This window comes from Apteryx rowi, unplaced genomic scaffold (assembly GCF_003343035.1).
Source record: "Apteryx rowi isolate R43461 unplaced genomic scaffold, aptRow1 scaffold_563, whole genome shotgun sequence".
NCBI lineage: Eukaryota > Metazoa > Chordata > Aves > Apterygiformes > Apterygidae > Apteryx > Apteryx rowi.
The window spans coordinates 544,504-557,444 of record NW_020450831.1 but is presented as its reverse complement, the minus strand read 5'-3'; the positions used below and the strand labels follow the sequence as shown (position 1 = coordinate 557,444).

The following is a 12,941-nucleotide window of genomic DNA, read 5'->3' as shown; positions in this document are numbered from 1 at the left end:
GGCCCCCAACGGGCGGCCCGCACGCCGGGGCCACCGCCGCTCCCCGAGCGCCCGGCGTTGCGCAGCGCCCCCGCGGCGGCGGGCCGCGGGATCGGGCCCGCGGGCGGGCACTGCTGCCATATCCCCTGCGGCCCCGTCCGCCGCGATCGCGCCCAGGCTGGTCGGGGATTAGTGCCACCGGGAATGTCATACTGACCTACTCCGGCTTTCCGCCTCTTCCGCGCTAAAACGCCCGGTTTCGTGGGACCGGGGCACTTGCGTGCCCCCTCCACCCGAGCCCACCGCCGCCAGGAGGGGACGGACAGACTATCTCACTTCTTCAGGGCTGCTGACATTCTCTTAAATTCGTTCCTCTCTTAAATTAGATGTTCCCTTTTTTAAGAAAGGACAAGTGAAAGCCAGTACCAAAGAAATTGTTTAGTGTCTCGGCGAAATGCCGTCCTAAAAATACAGCCTTATCAAAATGTCTCTGAAGGCGTGGAGTTAAAAATCCAAGCAAATGGCCTTGAACGTCTATATGCACAGCTCTGGAGAAAGGACCAGAAATAGCACATGAAGCCAGAATCGCTAAAATGTGATAGGGCTAAATATAGATTAACACAAATTTCATTTTAAGGTACATAGCACACATTCGGCGAGCACGAGTTACCTCCCCACTTACCCAGTTGTCTACTTTCCTTACTAAACATACTTTAACAAAATCTGTTACAGTTGCATTTTTTTTAGGGCGAGATTGTCCTAGTTTCTTGGTAGCGAGATTATAAAATCGCATAATTAGCTCTCCCTCTTCCTAGCCTGACTGCCAGCAAATTCTGTGGTTACATAATGCCACATTTCCAGGAACTATTATGTGATCGGTCCTGCAGTGTCTGAAAAACAGCGACAAAAGTGACGAAAAAGGCTTAAGCAAACACAGCCTAGCAAAACACGGGGGCTGGGTGGGGGGGGGGGGGGGTGGAATGCTACCATTAATGCCGCTTGCCCACAAACAACATCCCTGAGCACAGCGTGAAAACAGCCTCTCTCCGGCGGCCCCTGACAATCGATGGCCACAAAACTCCGATTTTTTTTTTCCTTTCTCCCCCCTCTAGTAAACGCACAAAAGCGTTGTAATTAATGACCTAATGCTTGACACTGCACCAAAATTACCACGGCATTTCACACTCACGCACACACCTCGTCCTAGCGCTTGCTGATATTTCACAGCGAACAGATTATGCAATGTATGAAAGAACGAGTCCCACAGACCTTCCTCCGGGCTCGTTGGGCGTACAGGCGACAAACAGAAGACAAAAATACGGGGGGAAGGGGACAGCGTTATATTAAGAACAAACGCTGCAAGCATGGGAAAACCTTAACCAGGCATTTTCCAGATTTCTTTTCGTGCCATTATCCCCTTCGACAAGCCTCCTGCGAGCAAGCAAAAACAGCCTTTTTAACCTGCTGACGCCGCTCGCAGACCCCTCCTCACCCACCGGGAGGCCAGACCAAGCGCCGCGGCGCTTTTCTCCCCCAAAACGCCGCTTTTCCCCCAACAGGGAGACATATTATGCAACCGCAGCCCAGCCCCGGCCAGCGACGAGCAGCCGCTCCGAGCCTACGTGATGCGCGGAGGGCGCTGCAACCAAAGCGGCCACCTTAAGGCGGCCAGCCCCGGCGCTGACACGCCAGCAAAAGTTTATACACGCACACGCGAACACATATACACACATATCCGCGCGCACCCAGCACAGCGCTCCGCGCCCCTGCGCGCCCCCTCGCACGGCGGCCACACTCGCCCCGCGCCTTCCTACCTCCAGCGCGGCGCGGAGCATCCCCCGGGCCGGGCCGGGCCGGCCGGCCAGGCTGGAGGCGAGCCGAGCCGAGATGGGTAGGGTCAGGCGGGCAGCGGCGCTCCGCTTGTCCGGGAGCGGAGCGACACCGGTGTGAGGCAGCGAGAGAGGCAGGGAGCGTGCGGCGGCGGCGGCGGCGCGGAGGGATGTGTGTTAGTAGGTCAGGGCTGTGCGCGGCGCGGGGCGCGCAGCCCGCATGCCAGCCGCGCCGCGTCGTGAGTGGCGGCAGCGCCGCCCCAATCGGGGCCGGGCGCTCTGGGAGGGCGGCCAATGGGAGAGGCATGGGGGCGGGCCTGGGGGGCCGGCCGCCCCGCCCCCCGCCCCGCCGGGCTGTGTGTGGTACAGTAGGTCTGTGTGCTGGGATTGCATAACCGCCGGGCGGGCGGGGGATGCTGGCGTTTACGTAACCGCCCCTGGCGAGCCGGGGGGCAGCGCGCGCGGCGGTTGGGAGGGGGGGAGCCCTCCCCGCGCAGCCTCCCCGCGGGCGGAGCGGGGGGGGGGGCGAGCAGCGGCGCAGCCCCGCGGCGTGGCCCCCACCCACCCCGCCCAACGGCCGTTCCGCGAGGCGGGGGCGCGCAGGCTGCGCGGCGCGCTGTGCCTCGCTCGCTGCCCCGCGCAGCGGCCGCTCCCCCGGGCCGGGCCGGGCCGTGGGGGCTCCGCGGGGGGGGGGAGGGGGCCGGGCCTTTGCCCCTGGTCTGGGGAGGATTTAGGCAGAGGTTTGAGCGCGGTCGTTTTTATTGTCGGGGAAAATTAACTGCGCTGTAGCCCTCGCAGCCTCGCCGTTTGCTTGGTATGTAGCGTAATGAGATTGTATCTGACGGGAGTGTAAAAATGAAAACCTCAGATCTGGCAGAGGTATTATCGTCTCAGAGTAATTGCACAGGACCTGAAGACTGTGTTTCTAAGGCACGTATCTGCCATCTAGCCACGGTGTATGGGTAATCCTCCCATGAATTATACTTCAATCTTTGACTCGCAAGAAAAAAAAACAGACAAAAGGGAAAAGGGGGGGAAAAGAGCTTGCTGAAGATACGCTGGCTCAGTGCTGGGTGTGTTCCCTGCTGTTACGCCACTTGGCATTTTGTGCTGTGAGCTATAAAGCGTACACTGTATGCATCAGCGAGTACAGCCAGTGTTTTCTTTTACTGATCTTCAAGGATGAAGGATTCCTCTAGTATTTCTTCCCCTGACTTCGTCCCTGCTCTGCTCGCCGTGCCGAAAGGCTCAGAAGCAGGGCCGCGTTGCGCAGAAGTCCCTCGCACTGCTGCCCATCCCGCTGTGCCCGAGAGGCGATTCCTCGCGGGCGCCCGGCGAGCGAGCGCCTGCCTCCGTCCAGCACCTCCCAGACACCCTCCAATGCTGCTTCTTCTCCCAGAGGAGTCAGGAAGGGAGATTAAATAAGAGAGTGTAGTGTTGGTTTGACCCTTGTTTAACCTCCATTTTAGAAAAGGACACACGGCCAGCAAGAAATCCAATTCTCCACTCAGAATGTGTTTGAATGTACACACATTTGATTAAGTGTGTGATATGTGTCTTCCTCGTTTTTCTCTCACAGGTTTATCACTCCCTCTCTTTTTTTCTTCCACAAGTAGCATTTGTGAAGACAACAGAGAAATTCTCTTTATTAATTTCTAGTTACAGACCAGAAATGATTCCTGATTTCATTCTGTTAAACATTCTTACTAAAATAGCACACTCCTCGCTAACATAGCCCTGTTATATTACTCTGTCATCCTGTATTTATATGTCAACAGAGATAGCTCTCTGGAGCAAAGCATTCCTAACAGAAGGCAAATTCGGAAACCAGAAGACTTCACTGAATACTTTTCAGTTTATCTCAGTCCCTGATCTTTTATCATACTTGCCCATACCTTCCCTCCACAATAAATCTAAGTGCCTTGAATTCATTTATATTTATCTCCCCAGATTATTTATTGTGTAAGTCTAATAACCTTTACTCACATTGATTTTCCCCTCTCCACTCCTAGTCTTCTAATATCTAGAGTATAGAGCCTCGATAATGGTAACAGACTACAAAACCTACTGTTACTAGAAAGGGACAGCCAGGATTCATAAGCAGCCAAAGTCAGAGAGATCAACCTTTGCCTCTGCCTGGGGGCTTCGTGGTCAGTTTGCTTGCCAAACTTCTCCTTGTCCGTGGACATACACACACATACAAAGACAATTTCAGAAGTGAGGTCCAGCAGTGAGCTTGAAGACCTGCTTGCTCATAAATATTTCTGATGTATTTAAGTGGAGTCGTAGGCAAACAGGACACTTCTAYGTAAGGAAGCTTGTTCTGCACACCTTATTTTCCATTACTATGCATATGGTACCGATGCAGTGTTGTGAGAGTCCCCAGGATTGTCAAAAACTAAAGCAACTCCAAAACTTCACAAAATTTTTATTTAATTGAAAAGTACATTCTATTTTTACTATGGAAAGTATTTTTGATGAATCCTGGACATATCCTTTTAGCAGCTTAAAATCACATTTCTAGAAAGAATAAACACAGTGCCTCAAGTCTGCCTTCATAACTTAGATTCTTGAAATATAGAAAGAAGTCTCCAAGGCAATAATATCCTTCCTACGTGGGTGGACAGTCCTGGAAATAATATTCCAGATGGAGTTTAGTCGCCTATTTGCTTATATTTTTGTCACTAATTATAATCAACTATAAATCTGGACCTGATCTTTCTCCCAGATTCACAACAAAGACAAGCTTCTGTATTTCATATTACCTCTACTCTATGGAAATAAGGACAGTCAAAACCAGCTACAGAAGCAAAATCCGCTCTTACTTTCCAAATCCTACGGTGGGCTTTTGCTTAATCCAAGAGTGTGGTGAGACAGAGGGCTAAATGCTGATGTGGCTGAAGGAACATATTCATCATTTTTCCTGCTCTTCTGAGGTACAGAAAAAAATAGCACAGCTGAGAGCTGTAGTAAGCATTCTGCACCAAGGGAGTCTAAGGACTTAGGGAAAAGTCTAAAAAGAGAATCTTTCTGTGATTATCCACCTCTGTGGATTTTCCTACTGGAGGGATGAAGTAGGTCATGGAGATCTTTAAATAAATTCTCAGCTGAGTCTAACACGGTAGGATTTATACTTGCTTTTGGACAACACTATCAACTTCAACTCCTTTAGACTGATATCTGTTTATTAGCACATAACTAAACCCTCTTATTGCTTTCTCTGATTTTGGCTTAGTGAGTACTGCTGAAGCTATACTGAGTCACAGTACTACTTGGAGAGTCTGGAAAAGGGGCATTTGAGAGGAGAAGTAATTAACAAAAATATAACGGAAAGTAGTGTCTGTCATCTCTAACATCTTTTGATTCTTTTACATTTGTTTGTGTCCACAGTCCTTGGGCCTTAAGCTTTGAATTGGACCTAGCCTGAAATTCAGAATCAGTAGAAGCCAACAGTGAAAGCCTCAGTGCCTTTAAAGAAATTAGGCTTTAATTCCTAACCTTTGATATAGCCCACATACAGTACAAAATAGTACTCCAAATAACAAATAGTTTGGAGGGAAATAAGAGCAAAATACTTTTTAAGATCATGATATATTAAACATATTTTAATGAATTTATATATCTATACACCCCCCCCACACACACATATATATTTATAAAATACCCCTTGGAATTATCTGGGGATATGGCAATTTGGTTTCCTTGCACTACATTCTTTATATCCATAGGAGTTTTAGTACATAACAATGTAGTCACAGAAAACTATATTCACTGATCTTTTTATATATTTAATGTGATCAGTACTCAAAAATGTTTAATGCTAACCAAGTCCTTCAGGGCTTCCTGCTCAAGATGAGCAGTAGTGAAAGTTCTGTAAAATAAGTAATATTGTGATTTTATAAAGATCGAAGGCAGAAATCAAATACACTAAAAAAAGAGGCAAGTCATTTGACTACAGTTCAAAGAATTAATCAAAATATTTCCTTGCATCTGGGAACATTTGTGGAAACTGTACTGCAAAAATATTTGTGCTGTAATGTACTCTTGCTTAAAGCAAACCCAAGAGAAATAGATGTTCACATTGTGACTCAGGTAGACATAAATGAGGCAATGTTTATAGGAGCTGTTAAATATGAGGAAACACCAAAAATTGCACCATAAGTGCACGGAATAAAGAAAGAAAATTTGCATGATACTATTTACACTGCAACAGCCAACTTAAGGTTAATGGGTCATTCATAACCTTCACAGTACACAGAAGTGAAAAAGCAAATTTGGTAACTATGAATGGCTTTCATATTCTCAAGCACAGCTCCAAAGTAAAATACAAAGGTAAAAAGGTTATGATGTTCAATATATTAGATGAGCCTAAAGCAAACAGAAATGTCCTGTTTCTTAAGGCAGAGACAGATAATAATTCTGCCAGCAGAGCAGCTAGCCCATTACCTGAATTAGATTCAAAGAGAATCTACAGAGCAGCAAAATCGTCAGGACTGAAGGAAGTATCTGATTTCACCTGAATATTTTAAACACAATAGAGATGAGAAGTATTTTCAGAAGGTTCTTTTAATTAATCAGCTCATCTGCCTCTAATGCAAATAACACTGCAGTTACTTGAAAATCTGAGGTAGTGCTGCCAATATTGTGGAAAGTAAAAACATGTATCACCATTCATTTTTAAGATTACACTGAAAAATCTCTGGAAAGCCCTCAAGAATGTGAAAATGTGCCATTTTATGAAGTGTACACTAAGTATATAGAAAGCAGAACTGCTGTGAATATCCCTGGGAGGGGAAAAAAAAAAAAAAAAGGATCACTCCTAGCATCCCTCTACATATGACTGAGCAGGAGAGGAGACAACTAGGAAATCTGGAGTGCACCATATAAAAATATCAGAGAAGGGAAAGCAATAGGCACCATGCCGTGACTGAGAAGGAAAGGCACACCCTACACTTGAACATGACTGAAAGAAAGGACATCACACACAGGTAAGCGTAGATCAGCAGCTTCTCACAGTCGACAGCAGAGACGGGAGAAAACTGACCTTACAGTGCCATGAAGAGCACCCATTTTCAGCCGTTGGCAAAAAGAGCTCACCAGGCAGCACTTCCAGCTTCACCGTTCCTTGTTCAGAAGTTGCCAAGGACCAGGGAGATTTGAAATTTTCTATTACTCAGACTTGCCTCACTGCTGACATTTAAATCATTCTAATTAAATGAGAGAGGCCAATGATATGCAGGATTTGTGACGTGAAGTGATGATTTCTTGAGAAGAAGGAAGACCATTTCTGCTACAGAGGGCCTGAAAGTCCCTAGTGACTAGAGGTTCTCCTGGTCTACAGCAACTGAAGCAATTACTGACATAGGTTCTAGTCCAAACAGTCAGACTATGAAGCTTTCTGACTCTGAAGAAGCAAAAAACACTTTCACATTTTTCCCTTTAAGATACTGTTTTCTGTCCCCATGGATATGAGCAATCATCTCCAAAACAATATGAATTGTCTTGCATAGAAGTCATTCAAATGACAGAGTTAACACACTCCTGATTCAATTAGTCATCTAAACGAGATTATGCAAAACTAATGACACAGGCCAAAAACTTCACCTCCTCATCTTCTGCAAAGCTGGGACAAGGGAAAGGAAAATCTTGGATACAGTTATTTAGAGGCCTAACACTACTTTTCCAGTTATCTACTTTACTGCTTCATTTGCCATACTCCACGGTGAGATATGTGTAAAAAAAGCCAGAGGGCTTTCTTTTTGCAGTCATGTCTTATATTAATTGGAGACTTGATCTTGCCATTTAATCTTTGCTCACATTAGTCATCCCATTGACTTTGATGGTATTACATTTGTGAGTAATTCTTATTCAAGTGAGAGTACTAAATCTGTAATTAGTATATCTCATTTGATTTTCACCAAAATGTTTGAAAGTGTATTATGCTTGGCCACTGAAGACAGACAGACAAAGAGGTTTTCTATGACACTGTGCTTTAAGGAATGATGCTGAGAGCAAACATCACATGATGGATTTGTACAGCCACCATAACAACGAAGAAGAGTAAAATATGTATTAAAATACTGAGCAGTTGGCTCTTCTATGATGGTAATTATCAGTGAGTCATTTGTTGAAGCCGCTATGCTTTGCAAAAGAGTTTGTAAATGTGTTCTATTGAAGTGAAAATTGAGTTGTAAACTTAAAGACATTAAGAGCTATAAAAAGGTTGTCACACAGCAAAGATTAGCAGAAAGACAAGAAGAAGTCTTTGTTCTGTGCAGGGGATCTCTGTGCTACTGTTTTATGGTTATTGTATGTTAAAGTGGTGCGCTGGGCAGGCTAATTATAGCCTTGTGAAAGAACTGAGTCTAATTCTTAGTCTTAGACCCTCACTCTCAAGGACTGTAGGCAGTCTGGAAGACACCCTTAGCATGGAAGACTGAAAAGCATGCTCCTGGTTGTTCAAAAGCAGTTTTCACATGGACTTCATCATTAGAAGTCATGTAGATGGCTTAATTCAAACCTGTGCTCCTGAAAATCTCTGCTCAGCTACTTGGTAATCTCAGAAGATCAGGAATAACATTGCCACCATTCTTTTTTTGCCCTTAACATGCTCAGACAACTAATTTTTTTTTCTGCTATGCATGCAGCAGGGAGCTCCCCTTCTCTCAGATAAGCCCAACTGGGACCTTGAAATACAGCATTCCTCTACTTGAGTCCTGCAGAGGGCTTTGCTGGTAGAGATTTTGAAATATTTCTACCAACCACCTATTGGTACAAACTCCCCTTGCACTGGAGGCTTTCTAACTCCTGGGCTACAGACTGTTCTAAAATTGGCATGCCTCAAGACAATGGGTGGCCTAAAATGCAGAAAAAGAGTTAAAAAATTGCCAGATCAGAAACAGAGCAAAAGTGAGCCTGCCTATATAGCTTAGGGGTCAGGACATTCACTATGGAAGAGAGGGATCTGTGTTTCACTGCTTGCTTCAAATACAGTTTATGCACTGAGAGGATGGGACCCAGCCCTGAAGAACGTCCTGTCTTATCTGGATTGAATAGATAGCCATTGCGGATTTGTGCAGACACGTTGTATTCATTCTGTCCTGAACAACCCTGATTCCCTCATACAGCATCACACACAAAAAGGTACTTATTAGCTAGATCAAAAACAGTTCTCTAAAAACAAGTATGATAGAGAGTTACACAAGAACGTATACATTGTTTTCTTTATTGCATTTCACACAAGAAACAGATGGCACATGCAAAAAAGATCTGAATGGAGTAGGAGAGTGGGACTGGAGAATATGTAGTTCAATGAAGCCAGTCAGTCTCAGTATTCTGTAAACAAACCTATTTTAGCAGTATCCAATTCGTTAATGCTTGTGCCTTTCTTTCAGAGGGCAGATCAGTCCAGTATTTTAATCTGTTTCTACTATCAGATTCATATTTCTCATGCATAAACAGCAGTTCCTGATCAATATTCAGTACAAATCTCTATATTAAAACTGGTAAAATCTATTGTGAATAGATAAAATGGATAACATTTATTGTGAAATTCAAGTGGAACTAGAGAAAAGGAAATCCTGATTTAGTGATCCATATATCTGTGTGGTTGCAACACATGAAGAGCGCAATTATCTTCTCTCCAGAATTCATTTATGACTCCAGATTTTCTGCTAATGCAAGTCATAGCAATGCAGAAAAACTTTAAGCTTGACTGTAATTCTGTTTTTACATTAAGCTGGCTGAAACATGGGGCAAAAGTTTGGAATAATGCAGTATGTGAAATGATGGTTTAAAAAGCCAGCAGTGTTAGTGGCAAGCAAGCTTTACCTAGTCTTGCTAGTCATCCAATACTCCAGGGAAATACTTTTATGTTGTCAGCCTGAGAGATGATTTGAATTAACTCTGAAAGCTGATTTTGGGGGAGGACAAGATGGAATGGGGTAAAAAAACCTAAAGGGACTGAGGCCTTTGCCCTGTTACCTCATTATTGGTGCTTGCGCCACATAGCACACAGCTTTGCAAACCACCCACCCTCCCTTCAGAACATGACTGAATCTGTCCCTTATCTCTGCGAGTGGTGACACATCCTATAGGAGAATATTCTTGAGATTTGTTAAGTTAGCTCCTGAGCTGCATTTCCTCATGTTTAAACGGAGAAGGAGAAATCAGATAGGGAAGACAGAGCTGAGGGGAGCTGGTGTTTACCCAGTGCCTCGTGTGGCTGAGTGGGACTGTGTTTTGAGGTGTGGAGCTTCGATAGAGATCTTCTTACAGAGCAATGAGAGAACTGTGGTCCAGAATTAGGTCAAGGGGACCAGGCTTTTTAGTACAAAAAAGGTATAGAAATTGAATACCCTCTCAAATGCCCACAGGAGAAATCTGAGGAAAATAAGGGATGGGTGAAGCAAGATTCCCTGAGAACACTTAACAGGGAATAAACGTGGAAAGAATAAGAGATTGTTTCCCTTTACTAGGGCAAATCCCAAATATTCTCCTTGCAATTGGTGTAAATAAGCCTGGAATTTGGCTCCATAGCATCTGCAAGTTGTAAGGACAAGGCCATGTTTTTAATTTGATTTTGCTTGTGTTTGGCTCAAAGCATGTGTGAGAAGAAAAAGTTATTTCTTTGGTAGAGATGATCTCAAACATGAGGCTCTTCCCGTTAAAACTGAGCATATTTCTAAGAGGCACAGCACACACCATGTTGAGCTGTATGAGCTAGCTTAGGAAGACTGTTTTGATACTAAAGTCAGATAAGTAGTAGTGGGTGCAGCTGTAGTCCCATCAGTGTTCCTGAGCTAAACTCTGCTCAGGCTAATTAGCTGTATGAGAAAGTCAACAAGTGTTAGAAGAAATGGCATAGACAATTCCTTCCACAGTTAGATATTATCCTCTACTAGAAGCTTTTTTAGATTTCTGACAACCATTCTCATGGAGGTAAACTGGTGTTAGTTACAGTGGCCAACAGCAGGAATGCGATAAAATAATGAAGAACACTTTTCATCCAAATCCCCAAATTACAATTTTTGTTTACTTCTTCCTTAGATATTATTGTTCAAATAAAATCTGTTCCTATCAATAATAGAAAGAAAACAATGGAACCTGCTAAAAGGAAGAGTCAAAAATGTTTAGCAAAACCATTTTCAGAGTCATAGGTACTCAGCCTTCATTCCTGTCCCAGGCCACATGTGACCTGTCAGCACGATTTGTGAGCTGGTGGTGGATTCCCAGGGGCTCTTTTTCCTGGGGACAACTTGGGAACAGACACGTGGCAGGCAAAGGGGAGGTGAATAGCTTGAGCACTGACAGAAGCCCACTTCTACCTGCCAGCTTTCACAGAGCTCCTTCAGGTGCTCTTCCATTACATGACAAGTCCACTTCCTTTATACAGAAAAGGAGACAATAGGAAGTCCAGAAGTTGCAAGTAAAGGTAGACTACCACTTCTGGAAAGTCTCACCCAACCTACATCCTATTCCCTTGCATATTCCTGACTCGTCCTTCAGAGAAAAAAAGACTGCTAGAACAGGCTGGTTGAACTGCCGCTAAGGCTCATGCTGTTTCCTGGGGCAATCCAAGACCTGTGGAGTGTAGCAGGTGCACAGCGAGTCCATTGCTTCGGAAAAGAATTTGGTCTACTATGCACCTGCAATAGAGCCACTTTGCAACACATGCACAGTAAACTGAGCATCATACATTTAATGGTCACCTTAATTTAATGATCCCCTTACAGAAGTCCCTGGCAAACATCATTCTTGCCCTTCTTTTATAGCAGCCCTGGTCTTGACCGCACCAGAGGCTGACAATCAGTCTAGTTTTGTGATGAAGAGTCTGGTAGTCCAGGGTCCCCCAGCACCGAAGCACGTTGTTCAATAGGCTGCCCCAGCATTGCGAAGTCTGAAGGCCTGGCATTTCGTCTCCCCAGCAGACTGCCGGGCAGACTGCTAAGGAGCTGGGTTGGCAAGCTGGCATGAAACCGGGCAGGCTTTTGACTGAAACCTGCCTGGCAGGCAAGTTTGGAAACATGCCTGTATTTTGTCAGAAGATTTTTTAAACAGTCACATTCCCACAGAATGGTCTGATTTTGATTAATCAGCATTTCAGGAYAGGGAAAATGTTTCACTGGAAAATTTCTGACCAGCTTCACTGACAATTAGCTGCACGTTTACAACACACCCTGCTGCAGTACTGTCAGTGTTGCTTTCGTGCTTCCCATTTCAACCGCTCGCGCAGACAAGAACCTGACTGCTACCCCACGGGAATGCTAAGTGCCATGGCGCTCGTCACGAGGAGTTACATTGCTCAAGTTAGTTCATCTCCATTACCTGCCTTCTGTTTACTATTTAATAACGTGAAATACGGGCATCAGAACTCCTGAATTAGGAAAATAAGGCCACAGAAAACATTATGCAGGTTAAAGAAATTAAACTTATGCCATTCTGTGCTTTGCTTTATTTGGTCTTGTTTCTCACTGAAAAACAACCCCCCAAAAAAGATACTTGCTATACATTTTAAAAGCTAGTGTTATGCATTTCCATCTTTGTCTTGTTGAGAAAAACAACAGGGTTCTGCTTGCTCTGACAAACTGAACTTCTTCTCAAGCCCTGTATTTCAAAGCAAGATTTGACACACAGGAAACCCAGAAGAGAATAAGCCTGACACACTTGTTTTTCTTTTTGGTTTAACTGATTCATTTATTTTCTTTTAAGATATTGTAGGCAATGTAATGATTCTCCTGTACTTTCTTGCATCTGTGACTCATGAGGTAGGCTGGGTATTAGAGAGGGGCCAAACCGCAAAGTTCACATACAGATTCTTATTTTTGCAAGGTCTGAGGGAGTTCAGTTTTGAGGTTTTGGATTTGGACCATCTCAGGAATGTACAAGGATTCAGTTCCTAGCTAAGTAATTTGAAACATTTCTCTCTCCTTTCCCCTCCATTTTCACCACTTAGGATTTTATCTCTTGTGTTAGCTGTAATTGGAAAGATGAATGAAATGGTCCTCATTGTTACATTGTCTCTCTGCTGGAGGGTGGGAGAAAGCAACAGAAATCTTACACTGGATGACAATAATATTTCCCACCTTTTCAGTCATCCATGGCTTACTAGTTATTTATATTGCTGCTTATTAC

At 44.6% G+C, this 12,941-nt stretch overlaps 1 protein-coding gene across 1 annotated transcript in view; it reads right to left on the bottom strand.

Annotated features, from left to right (window-relative positions):
* The window catches only part of NFIL3 (nuclear factor, interleukin 3 regulated), a 12,363-nt gene extending 10,469 nt beyond the window's left edge, over positions 1-1,894 (bottom strand). Inside the window, exon 1 of the mRNA XM_026081965.1 lies at positions 1,794-1,894. The gene's annotated coding sequence lies outside the window, so the exon portion shown is untranslated. The remainder of the gene's footprint in view (positions 1-1,793) is intronic.
* Positions 1,895-12,941: the final 11,047 nt, after the last annotated feature.